This window comes from Aquarana catesbeiana, linkage group LG04 (assembly GCF_042186555.1).
Source record: "Aquarana catesbeiana isolate 2022-GZ linkage group LG04, ASM4218655v1, whole genome shotgun sequence".
Lineage (NCBI taxonomy): Eukaryota > Metazoa > Chordata > Amphibia > Anura > Ranidae > Aquarana > Aquarana catesbeiana.
The window spans coordinates 348,789,900-348,802,728 of NC_133327.1; positions in this window are offsets into that span (position 1 = coordinate 348,789,900).

Genomic DNA, 12,829 nt, shown 5'->3' on the forward strand with positions numbered 1-12,829 from the left:
CATGCAATTTCACAAAAAAGGAGAAAGGTGAGGAAAAGCAGGGACAAGTATATGGCCATAAATGAACATGTGAAAAAGTGAAATGGTTTATGGCAAATTGGAGAGAAGCACTTACCGAAGGATCCCCTCGAAATTGCACAGGAAAAGGTCCAAGACCAAGGTGCATGAAAGTGTATAGAGTGCCATGAAAGGACTAACTGGCCTCTCATGAGTGTTGCTCTCAGCCTCATCAGCGCGCCCCACCCAGTGTCACGCTGGCATGACAAGGGAAGAGGAGCATCCTCGCCGAAATAGCTGAAGCCGCCCATTGAGGTGCCCCGCATAAAGGGTGGTGGCGTGGCGCTGACGCGCGAAGGATACATCCGCCCAATCCCCCATCTCCAGCCAACAAGGGGGAGGGGGAGGAGCACCGTGGTGTGTCGCAGCTCCCAAGGTGGCAGGGGCGGATCCGGGGGGGCAACGGGGCAATTGCCCCCTCCGAGAATGTGGGTCATTATATGTGCTGGCAGGCGTCGCTGTGGGTGAGAGAGCCGGCGGGTGGCTCCGCGGCTGAAAGACAGCGGTAGGAAGAGACAGCGGGTCTCGGGCGGCACCAGTGGGGACTGGGGAGACCGGGAGAGACAGCACAGCAGGCGGCTCCGGTGGGGACTGGGGAGAGACATCAGGCGGCTCCGGTGGGGACTGGAGAGAGACAGCGGGCTGCACTGTTGGCTAGCAGCTGTGCGGCTCGGTGACAGTGTGAGCGGCTGCTGGCCAATCAGGGAGCAGGCGGGCGGAGGAGCAGAGAGATAACATCATCTCTCACCGCCCAGCGCCCGCCCTGCATCCCTGCAGTTCCGCCCTCACTGTGTGTGCAGTGTGCAGGCAGCCGCGGCAGCAGAGAGATTACATCATCTCTCTGCTGCTTGACTGGGACACAGCAAGAGATGATTATAACAGGCAAGTAAGAATCCGCAATGTGTGGTATGGGACGTGGCAAGTAACAATCCGCAATGTGTGGCATGGGACGTGGCAAGTAACAATCCGCAATGTGTGGCATGGGACGTGGCAAGTAACAATCCGCAATGTGTTGCATGGGACGCGGCAAGTGACAATCCGCAACGTGTTGCATGGAAAGCGGCAAGTGACAATCTGCAACGTGTGGCATGGGACGTGGCAAGTAACAATCCGCAACGTGTGGCATGGGATGTGGCAAGTGACAATCCGCAACGTGTGGCATGGGACGTGGCAAGTGACAATCCGCAACATGTGGCATGGGACGTGGCAAGTGACAATCTGCAACGTGTGGCATGGGACGTTACAAGTGACAATCTGCAACGTGTTACATGGGACGTGGCAAGTAACAATCCACAACATGTGGCATGGGACGTGGCAAGTGACAATCTGCAACGTGTGGCATGGGACGTGGCAAGTGACAATCTGCAACGTGTGGCATGGGACGTGGCAAGTGACAATCTGCAACGTGTGGCAAGTGACAATCTGCATCTAGTGACAGGCGTCATGGCAAGTAGCAATCCGCAACGTGTGGCAGGTGACAGTGGCAAGTGACACGCTCGGGGCTCCCACTGATTCTGCATTATGGTGAGTTGAACTATTTCTTTTTTTATAACAATGTAATAAATAGTAATAATGCGCTTAAATCATCCTGACACCATAACAACCATGGTGCCGTGATGATTGAAGCGCTAACACCAACCATTTCCCCATTAAATTTACCCCAAAAATAGTATTTTCTGGCAGTGCCCCTCCCGAGACTAGGCTCTGGATCCGCCCCTGCAAGGTGGACACAACAGCCCAAAATTCACAGGCACTACAGCACAGGACATGCTAAACCATGGAATGCTGGGTACTTGAAAAAATTTATATGGACTAATTATATACTGAAGGACATAAGCCAACCACGGTCAGGTCATTTACATGCACATTGCATGGACCGACAATGTAAGTGATTGCTAACCCTATATATGTATTTAGTAGCTGGTATCAGGATAAAACCTCTGTAGGCAACTCAGAGGAACCTCAAGAATGCATAGAGATGTTTCAGACCATCTCTAGCCTGGCAGTTTGCTCCTAGCTTGATAAAGAGATAGATATGGTCTGAAACGTGATTGGTTTAGCCTGTTATGCTTTTGTAATAAAGTGAAAGAGCTTTTATAGGATAGAAGACCTGCGTACGGATGCATTATGTTTTTGCTCATCTTCGTAACATAGGGAAGAGGTGTTCTGTAGCCCACAAAGGAGAACATGAAGAATGTTGATAAACTAAGACAGCAAACTGCACAGGACAGAAGATGACGCTGGCATTCTGGCAGGATTAACTTGAACTTTTTTGCACTAATCCCACAGATATAACCAGACACTTTCAGTTGTGTATTTAACAGACCAAAAAAACAAATACAATTAGTTGTACATCCATATAGAAGGGGTCACAGATAATAGCACTTTGTTTAAAAATAGTTGTATTCCCTCAGGAAGATATCCTTCAAGTGGTATTCAACCCAAACACAAAAATTAAATTGCAAGTTGTGGATTTAGTGGTTGCATTAGTTTTTTTTTTTTTAGTTTTTTTTTCCCTTTAATTTTACCTGGTGACCATGCCAGTAAGTCTGTTATTTTTCATCCTTTTTTTAACAAACCAGGCTGTCCAGACCAAGTAGTAATTAGTGAGTTGAAAAAAGCTATTTAATACTGACAGGGGTGCAGTGCAACAGATACGTAAATATAAAAAACACTAAATAAAATTTGGTAACTAGCGCTCCACTCAGTTGTACCACATTTTCACATGCATGCATTCAATGATCAAGTAATGATCACAGGAGTCGTGCTTAGGAACACCAAATATTATTGTCAACAGTATTCAACAGATATCCAAAAAGTTCCATATAAATAATAAAATCCAAAATATATTGTAGTGACAGTTGGTATATCTTCACAGTGCTTCCAGTGACCCCCCACCTTCAGGTGTAATACCTCCCCACCTTATATCTACACCATCCTACTACAGAGTCATGTATGCCTTAGACCAATTCCTCCTATAGGAAGTGCAGCCAGGACCCTTTCGCATAAAATAATCAGCTCATTATGTGGACACTGATAATAACTACGTGACGTCGTGGCCTTCAGCTACTGGGTGGGTGTCAAAAACTGTCTCTGTGCTTTTATTACTTTTTGACACTTTTTTGGTGAATGGGTATGGGTACTATGTACCTGATACTCATTCATATGGGGGGGGGGGGATCTGGGGGCCCCCTTGCTAATTCTTTTCTTTACATTCATCTGTAAGTGGGGAAGCCAGCTTGGACATTTGGATGGGGCAGTCGGCTTCCCAGCCCACTGCTTAAAAAACAGCTATTCACACAGAATTTGAATCGGTTGATCATTTTTCGACCGATCCACATTCTAATCATTCTGAAAAGTTGGACTACATTAGAAAATTAATAAACTAAACAAATTTTAATGAAAAAGAAACTAATTTTAAAGTAAACTAAACAAATTTTAACAAAAACAAAAAATAAAACAAATTCTGAAACCAAACAAATCGAATTCCATATGGAAACGAAATAGTAACTTAACAAATCTATCCGAAACTAAACAAATGTTTACGTTCTGCACATGTCTATTAATAATACAACTATCAGTCCCTCCCCTCACACCAGGGTACTAGATGTAATCTTAGGCTCTGACCTGTTGTTTTGGCCCCAAATACAGTCGCTGTCAAAAGCTTGTAGACTTCATCCTGTAACATGTCTAAAATTCGTCCCGTAAAATGTACAAAATAGGGGATAGATTTATGGCATATATATATATGATCTGTATACTGCTCAATTTGTGGAGGAGGGGCTAGGACCCGCACTGGTCTAGGACCCCAGCTAGGACCATAGCTATATACATCCAGCTGCCATAAGGATCTTGGAATAGGGACGTGATTGAGGCTCAAGATCCTGCGCTTTTAGCGACTATCTCTGCGGTTGACCTAGCACCGCTAGGTAAGGGGCCATTACCCACACTAGTGTATGTTGCACGAAGAGGACACAGAGTGTATTGCATCCCAAAACACCTCACTGCTGTTTTTTTGAGCACTGTTGTCTGTGCACTTCTATAAGACTTTTTTTTTTTTTTTTTTTTTTTTGCTGGATTACTGGCATGTCATTTATTACCTTTGGACATCTAGCACTCTAAATCACTCTATTGAGGCATTTTAATACCAATTTTGCCCACTATTCACTGCAATATTGATTTATAATATTTTATTTATTTATTCACTTTATGCTTTGTTCGAATTTGTCTGAATAATTACACTCAGGTCACCTGAGCACTAGCACTTTATTATATGTTTTTTTGCACTATTGATTATATATATGCATTGTATGATTTTTAGATATATTTACGTTGTACTGTTCACAACCAGTTTATTTATATCACTTCCCTGGATTATTATTACATTTTAGCATTTTTACACTTCACAAGGTTTTTAGCAACCAACACCAACCTATGCGATTTTTCTCTGCGACTTTGTTATTTTTATTTATTTATGCGATTCTATGTGTAGATATATTTACGTTGTACTGTTCACAACCAGTTTATTTACATCACTTCCCTGGATTATTAATACATTTTAGTATTTTTACACTTCACAAGGTTTTTAGCAACCAACACCAACCTATGCGATTCTATGTGCTGTTGGGTATTAGCACATAGGAAATGACCACATACGGAGATCTAAAGCTGTAGTATTAAAAACAGAAAAAGTGTGTCCCTGGAAGTCTGTAAAGCTTACCGTACACTATATAATCTATATATACAATTGCCTTTAGATCTACCATCAACTATGCAATGCAAGGGCCTGCCTGAATGAATACAGAGTGATTAGATAGACAGGTGTGTCCTCCTAATATATAGTTTGTACAATCTCAGTACGATTTCTTTGAGATATACCAATCAAATTGTATAGTGAATGGTCACCTTTATATACCTAAAATGAACTGGTTGCACTTTTAGTGCCATTAATTGATAATGGCATCCCAAACGTGGAAGCAAACATGCATTTATCAAGTGGAAAAACAAGTGACAAATGAACAGTAAAAAATGTGCAAACTGAACAGGATGTCCCATGAGCTACTTAGCTGCTTTTGTCAAGCTTAGGGAAGCCCATCAATGGGTTGGCAAAGAGTCTGCAGAGCATTGCACCTGTGATCAGCAGATTGTAGGTGCAATGTCCAGCTCCTGCAGACTCTCAGCATAGATGTCTGCCCCTTACCTGAGAGCAGAAAGATCAATGGACTAGGAGGACACTCAACAGCGCCTCTCAGCTCATTGGAAACTACAAGCTGCCAATTGCAATAACCGATGGTACTTGTAGGGATTCATTTTAGGCATTCATTCACAGGAAACTATGTACTGTCTTCAAATAGTGACAGTGGGTGGGGGAGAAGATCCCAGGACCGTTGTCACAGGGAGGGGGGGGTGGGTGAGCTGCAGATGCTGGAACATGTTACAGGTTCCAAAGTGAACTTATCCTCTAAAGCAAGAAGTAGGAAAGTGGGTGGAAATAAAAAAGAGGTGGTACAGTGATGAAGGAGGTGTGGTAAAGAGTAGTAAACACACCCTGTTATGTGATGCAGCAAGGCAGAACATGATGGGATATGAAGTTTCCTGGAAGGTCACATGATGCCACTGGGAGTCAAGTCTGAAAGTATTTTGTTAAATTTTAAACCAAGAGGTGAAGACTCAAAGCTTCAACGGACTAGGCAAGTGAGAGATAAGCACATTGGGATGGCTTGAACAGAAAATACATTATTTTGTTTATTATTATTATTTATTCATATTCATATTATTATGTATTATGAAACGTGAAATTCTACCTGAAAAGTTGAACTTAACCTTTAACTAGTTCAAGACACAGGGCGTATGTAGTACATTCAGTCCTTCCATCTTGCTGCCAGGTACTTCCCTCCCACTCCCTCGGCTCTTATTAATCAAAGCCAGAGCTACTGTGTACACAGAGCAGCTCTGGTAGCTGCAGCTGCCAAAAAAAGTCTGTGACTCAGCATTCATCAACAACACAGTTCAGAGGAAATAGAAAGATACAAAGTAACATTACTACTTTAGTATGTATTCTATTTCATTCATGTGCAGATTAAAGGAATAAACTTCGATCTGCAGATGATGTCAAATAAAGTATTAAGTATTAACTATAAAATAATATAGCGTATACAATTGCAACACAAGTCATATTGTAATTGAATGTTATTAAAAATTACCTTTTCTTTTCAATCTGCAGCCGCTGTAGTTTTCTGTAAAATCCAATATGGTAACCTAGAGTTTTTGGTGAAATACTCCCAACAGGAAATCACATCTAAAGGGATGCACACCCAGCAGCTTTCCTCATTAGTGCCCTGCAGGTGCTGCAGCTGATTGATAATTATGAAACCACTCCCATTAGACTCACTTTCCCACATGGACACAGACAAACACACAGGGATTTCTTTAGCATAACAAAAAATAAGAAATCTGCAACAAAGTTTGTTAAAATCCCTGCAATGCACATAGATCACCCAGGGGGGAATGGTTTTTTCTCAACAAAGGTGGAGTTACACTTAAAAGCATCCTAACAAATAAAAAAAAATTTAAAAAATAAATAAATAGTTTTTTTTTTTTTTGTTAATAAAATGTTCCTTTGTTTAACCCCTTAATCACTTTTAATTTACCCTAATGTATTCCTTATTCTCCTTCATTTAACTATTTTTTTTCCGTTTTTTTTTTTTTTTTTTGTTAATTGATATTTTATTAACCATTAATATTTAAACTTTTTTTGTTTTTAGTTACTTTGTTCATTAATATTTGTACATATATAACACACTGTATATTTACACATATTAAATTTAAAAAACTCAAAATTGAAAAGAATGCTTTATTTCATTTGTAAATAATTTTTCAATGTTTTTTCTATCAAAATTATTATTTTTGTGCCATTTTAAACAGCACAAATTATTATTATTGATCTATAGTAACGCTATTTTTAAAAACTAACACTGGTCAAAAAAGGAAAAATGCCTTTTGTTTAGTTTTGTTATGCTTTATTGTCTAGGGCTTGCAAAAATAAAAAATGCAAGATAATATCATTAAAAGAGAGTCCTGTGCCTTGTTTGTTTGTCCTAAAGAAAAAAAAATTGAAATTTTTCACATTTTGTCATGTTACAACCAAAAATTTTTATGTATTTTTGGGGGATTTTATGTGACAGACCAACACAAAGTGGTAAGGAAAATGATAAATGGTTTTCAAAATTGTTTGCGAATAAATAAGTGAAAAGTGTGGCGTGCATTTGTATTCAGCCCCTCCTGAGTCAATACTTTGTAGAACCATCTTTCACTGCAATTACAGCTGCGAGTCTTTTTGGGGACGTCTCTACCAGCTTTGCACATCTAGAGAGTGACATATTTGCCCGTTCTTCTTTGCAAAATAGCTAAAGCTCTGTCAGATTGGATGGAGAGCATCTGTGAACAGCGTTTTTCAAGTCTTGCCACAGGTTCTCAATTGGATTTAGGTCTGGACTTTGACTGGGTCATTCTTACACATGAATATGCTTTGATCTAAACCATTCCATTGTAGCTCTGGCTGTATGTTTAGGGTCGTTGTCCTGCTGGAAGGTGAACCTCTGCCCCAGTCTCAAATCTTTTGCAATCTCTAACAGGTTTTCTTTTAAGATTGACCTGTATTTGGCTCCATCCATCTTCCCATCAACTCTGACCAGCTTCCCTGTCCCTACTGAATAAATGTATCTCCACAACACGATGCTGCCACCACAATGTTTCACAGTGGGGATGGTGTGTTCAGGGTGATGTGCAGTATTTTTCACCACACATAGCATTTTGCTTTTAGGCCAAAAAGTTCAATTTTGGTCTCATCTGTCCAGAGCACCTTCTTCAACATGTTTGCTGTCTCCGCCACATGGCTTCTCGTAAACTGCAAAGTGAACTTTTTCTGGCTTTCTTTCAACAATGGCTTTCTTCTTGCCACTCTTCCGTAAAGAGATGTGGCCAGATGTGTGGAGTGCATGACTAATAGTTGTCCTGTGGACAGATTCTCCCATCTGAGCTGTGGATCTCTGCAGCTCCTCCATGAGCCTCTTGGCTTATTCTCCAAATAATGCTCCCCTTGCCCGGCCTGTCCATTTAGGTGGATGGCCATGTCTTGGTAGGTTTACAGTTGTGGCATACTCTTTCTATTTTTGGATGATGGAGTAAACAGTGCTTCTGTGAAATGCTCAAAGCTTCGCCACAACTTTATCCCTGACCTGTCTGGTGTGTTCCTTGGCCTTCGTGATGCTGTTTTGTTCACTAAGGTTATCCAACAAACCTCTGAGGGCTTCACAGAACAGCTGTATTTATACTGATATTAAATTAAACACAGGTGGACTCTATTTACTAGTTAGGTGACTTCGGAAGGCAATTGGTTTCACTAGATTTTAGTTAGGGATACCAGAGTAAAGGGGGCTGAATACAAATGCATGCCACACTTTTCAGATATTTATTTGTAAAAAATGTTGAAAGCCATTTATCATTTTCCATCCACTTCACAAAAAATTCCAATAAAAAAAATTACGTTTTTTGGTTGTAAAATGACAAAATTCAGACAATTTGAGGGGGTATGAATACTTTTGCAAGGCACTGTACATCCTTGGAACCAAGCGGTTATACCAGGAACATGACTGCAGCTACAGACATGATCTTTGTACCATTTTTTTTATAGTGACGCCAATCAATTTTACTAGCTCAGGAGAGGCTACCCCCCACCACCCGCCACTGTCAGAAGCTCTCCTGTTCCAAACTATGGCCCACTGATGTTGCACAGAGTAACAGCAGGTGCCAGCAACTAGCTATCTCCTTCCTGTTGGTGTCTGTGTAGTCCAGTTGTGACATCACAATGAAAAACGACATGGGGTATGTAACTTGCAAAGAGGTAAGTAACTACTGAACTCTCAATGCCAGGATTTTTTTTTTTTTTTTAGACCCATTGATCTCAATGCTTAGGGGGGATTTACTACTCCCACTGTCAACCAATGCAGGGAAATGTAATATTCCTAGGCAGCACAGTGGCTTAGTGATTAGCATTCTGCCTTGCAGCACCAGGGTCATCCATTTGGTTCCCAACCCCAACACTACCTGCATGGAGTTCTCAATGTGCTTGCGTGGGTTTCCTCCAGGTACTCAGGTTTCCTCTCAAAGACATTCTGATAGGTTAATTAGCCCTAGTATGTGTATATATGCATGTCAGGTAGGTACCTTAGATTGGAAGTTCTTTGAGGGCAGGGACCAATGTGAATGTACAGTATGTAGCGCACTATATAAATTGTTGATGTTACATAAATACCTGTAATAAATAAATACTCCTACTGATCACCAATATAAAGACATTTTTTTTCTTACATTGACCTTGGATGCGTCTTTTATTCCTACTAGAAACAGTCTGGCCCCGAAAATAATCTTGTGGACATTGAATGAACAATTAAAAATGTTGTTGACCATGAGCTACACATAGTGCCCAGGGTCTCAAAGGACCAGAGAGTTTAGCAAGTTGGTTTTCAGTTAAAATTGCAATATTATAACATTAATAAACACCTGCCATTCTACCTTGTTGCTCCCCATGCAATTTTCCAAAGTTCAAAATGTAGCCAACCTAAGGTCATCTTTGGTGAGAGGATTACAGTCCATGAGAATTAAAGCATCTGTCATGTTTTTATTGCATCCCCCCAAGAAAAAAAAAATTTCCCACTGCTTTTATGCAATCAAATCCCATTGGCATTAACCACTAACAGCATAGTTAGTTTTACCTAATAACCTTTTTTTTTCTGTTTTATGCCTCTGCTTCCTATTGGGCCATGGTAGTAATTGAAGTTTTGTACAAAACCAACTACTCAGCATGCATTAAAACATTTGTTATGCTCCTGCTGAACATGTTGAATGTGGCTTCATAACTAAAGGGTGCAAAAGCACTGTACAAAAACTATAGCAAGCAATCATAGATCAGCTTTCAACAAAATAACTGCACTAAACTAAACTCACAAAAGATGACTTGGTATTGGTAACTACCAAGTTACAGCAATTGCTTTTTGACCTACATAGTTTAATTTCTCATTTGACTATATCATACTGTACTTCTATGAATTATGTAAATGCGGAATATGAATATGATTTTCTTCATACAGTTAGAGAATACTGACAGTTGTATTCATTTACTACCAACTGTTTACTGCAGCATACTATAGCTTAATCCGAAACAGTATACAACATATACAATTTTAGTGGGGTGATGTTCAACAAACATGACTGCACAAAAGTCTATTGTATTAAAAGATAACTAAAAAGATGAATGAACGTCACTGGCACTGAGGTGATTGCTGAACTAAGTTACCATTGGATCACCATCTATGCATGAATTCCTTTATAGTTTGGCAGGCCATGTTGGTACCACGGTAAGTGTCATGATCCATTTTTTTACACTAAGGCCAGATGGTGTCCCTTTTGTGGACTTACTAATGCCCGGTTTCCACATGTAAAACTCCTGGGAAAATGACCTAACTCACAGCTGCTTAGTGAGGCTTGAGCAAATCTTTAGAAAAGACTTCTGTCAAGAAAAAAAGAAAAGATTGTACCACTTTCTCTGAAATAAGAAGGGGGGTGTGCTCTTTTCAGTAATATAGCTGTAAAAACAACACACTACAAAACCCTACCTAAAGTTTTCAGCTGGTTTTCCAAAAGCTGGCTCAACAGTGCAAAAGTATAAAATACACACATAGAAGTTGCAGCTCAGTTTCCTTCACAGAGAGCAGATGGCATGAATAAGAACATGGTCTAAAAGGGTCGGAAGAGGACAAAAGTAAAAGATTTCCTGGATAGCTGTAAGAAGCCTGAGGAAAGAGAATGAATTGCATGAGCTTAGAAAGAAAAAAGTTATTTACTAATGACTGACGTGCAGGTATAAGATAAGAAGAAACGATGGTTAATGAGCAACATGATTTATGCCCTATATGCTGAGTATGACATAGTATTTTATGCTATAAATTATTATTAATTATTATTAAATTATTATTAATAATATTAATTACATTAATAAGTACAATATCAAGTAGCTTTGTTTGGGTATGCTGTATGATTAACCAGGTAGACAGTTCTGATATTTAAATATATTTTAGGTAAAAGACATGTGTGATTACAGTGTCATTGCTATGCAGGTTATTTCTGTTATACCCATCACAAAAGAAATATGGAGGCTTTAATTGCTTTTGGCCTTCTCTTGAAAATACTAGTTGTTTGTCTGTGTCTGACTTTATTCATGAGTAACAGCCCCACTGCAATGGAGGATTTTTGCTTTTCCTGGAGCTGGGCTTTAAACTTACAAGAGGTTTTCTTTAAAGTTTTTCTTTATAGTGGCTTTTCAAAATAATAAATGCATTAACTTGGAGTTTAGATGAAACGTTTAGTGTACTGTAACACTTTTGGTAAATAGTCATATTTGTTTTTTTAAAACAAAGGTCCATATATACTGTATCAGATTTAAAAAAAAAACAACTTAGGAGATAAGGATGGTTTGGAGCATATTTTTGGAGTTCACTTCCTTCTATATATGGTATAGTAATAACTAAATATTGTACTCAAGCATGCTTCATTTCGACCCATTCATTTATCTCTCCCCATGGAGATAAAATAACTTTTATAAAAAAACTGCTCCAGCACAGACCTGCATTTATAGCTAACAAGGCCAAAGCCCAATTTTTGCAAAATGACTTGTGACTACTGAACATTAAAAATGTCACAGTAAGGAACCCAGGCATAGCTGTACCTTTCTCCTGTTGGTGTACACTGCATTATAACAATTTTCCCACCTATTTGTCAACTTTTATTACTCATAATTTCCTATTTGCTTAAAAAATATTAAAGACATAAAACAAAAACAACTAAACTGAAGGTAAAAAGGTCTCAGCAATTAATACATTTATTTTAGCCTATAATTTTCAGCTACTTTAAAGTTAACATGCAAAACACAGCTTCTTGTTTTAGCTTGACATTTATTTTGCCCAAAAGTACAAAAAACTCACATGCACTTTGCCATTTGCTACAGTCTTGTTCATATTTTTAAACAGTGATGATAAAAAAGTTCACATTAAATATACTTTTATTTTTGTGCACATGGACTGTCTTTTCTATCAGCATTGAAACCAAAAAGCAGCAGTATACATCATTTGTCTTTAGATATAAAGAGAACCTGTCATACCTGACATTTAGATTTCTATATTGCAGAGACAATCCCAGCTGACAGGTTAATTTAAGAACATATGTAAGATACATAAAGTAAGTTCAGGGGTGGGTTAGTATTAGGGTTACTGAGGGGGCTAGTTGTTGAGTTACAGCAAAGGTCATGCTCATAACTACAGGCAGCTGTATCTATAGTCGGGGGGGGGGGGCTATAGGATAGAATACTCTTTTTTATGGATATTTGGAGTATTGACCCTCACATGATACCCCAAAGCCTACTGAAGTGTTGCAGTGAATGCAAATTTTGCCATACCATGATCGCACATACGGTGTCTCACAAAAGTGAGTACACCCCTCACATTTTTGTAACTATTTCAATATATCTTTTCATGTGACAACACTGAAGAAATGACACTTTGCTACAATGTAAAGTAGTGAGTGTACAACTTGTATAACAGTGTCAATTTGCTGTCCCCTCAAAATAACTCAACACACAGCCATTAATGTCTAAACCACTGGCAACAAAAGTGAGTACAAGTGAAAATGTCAACATTGGGCCCAATTAGCCATTTTCCCT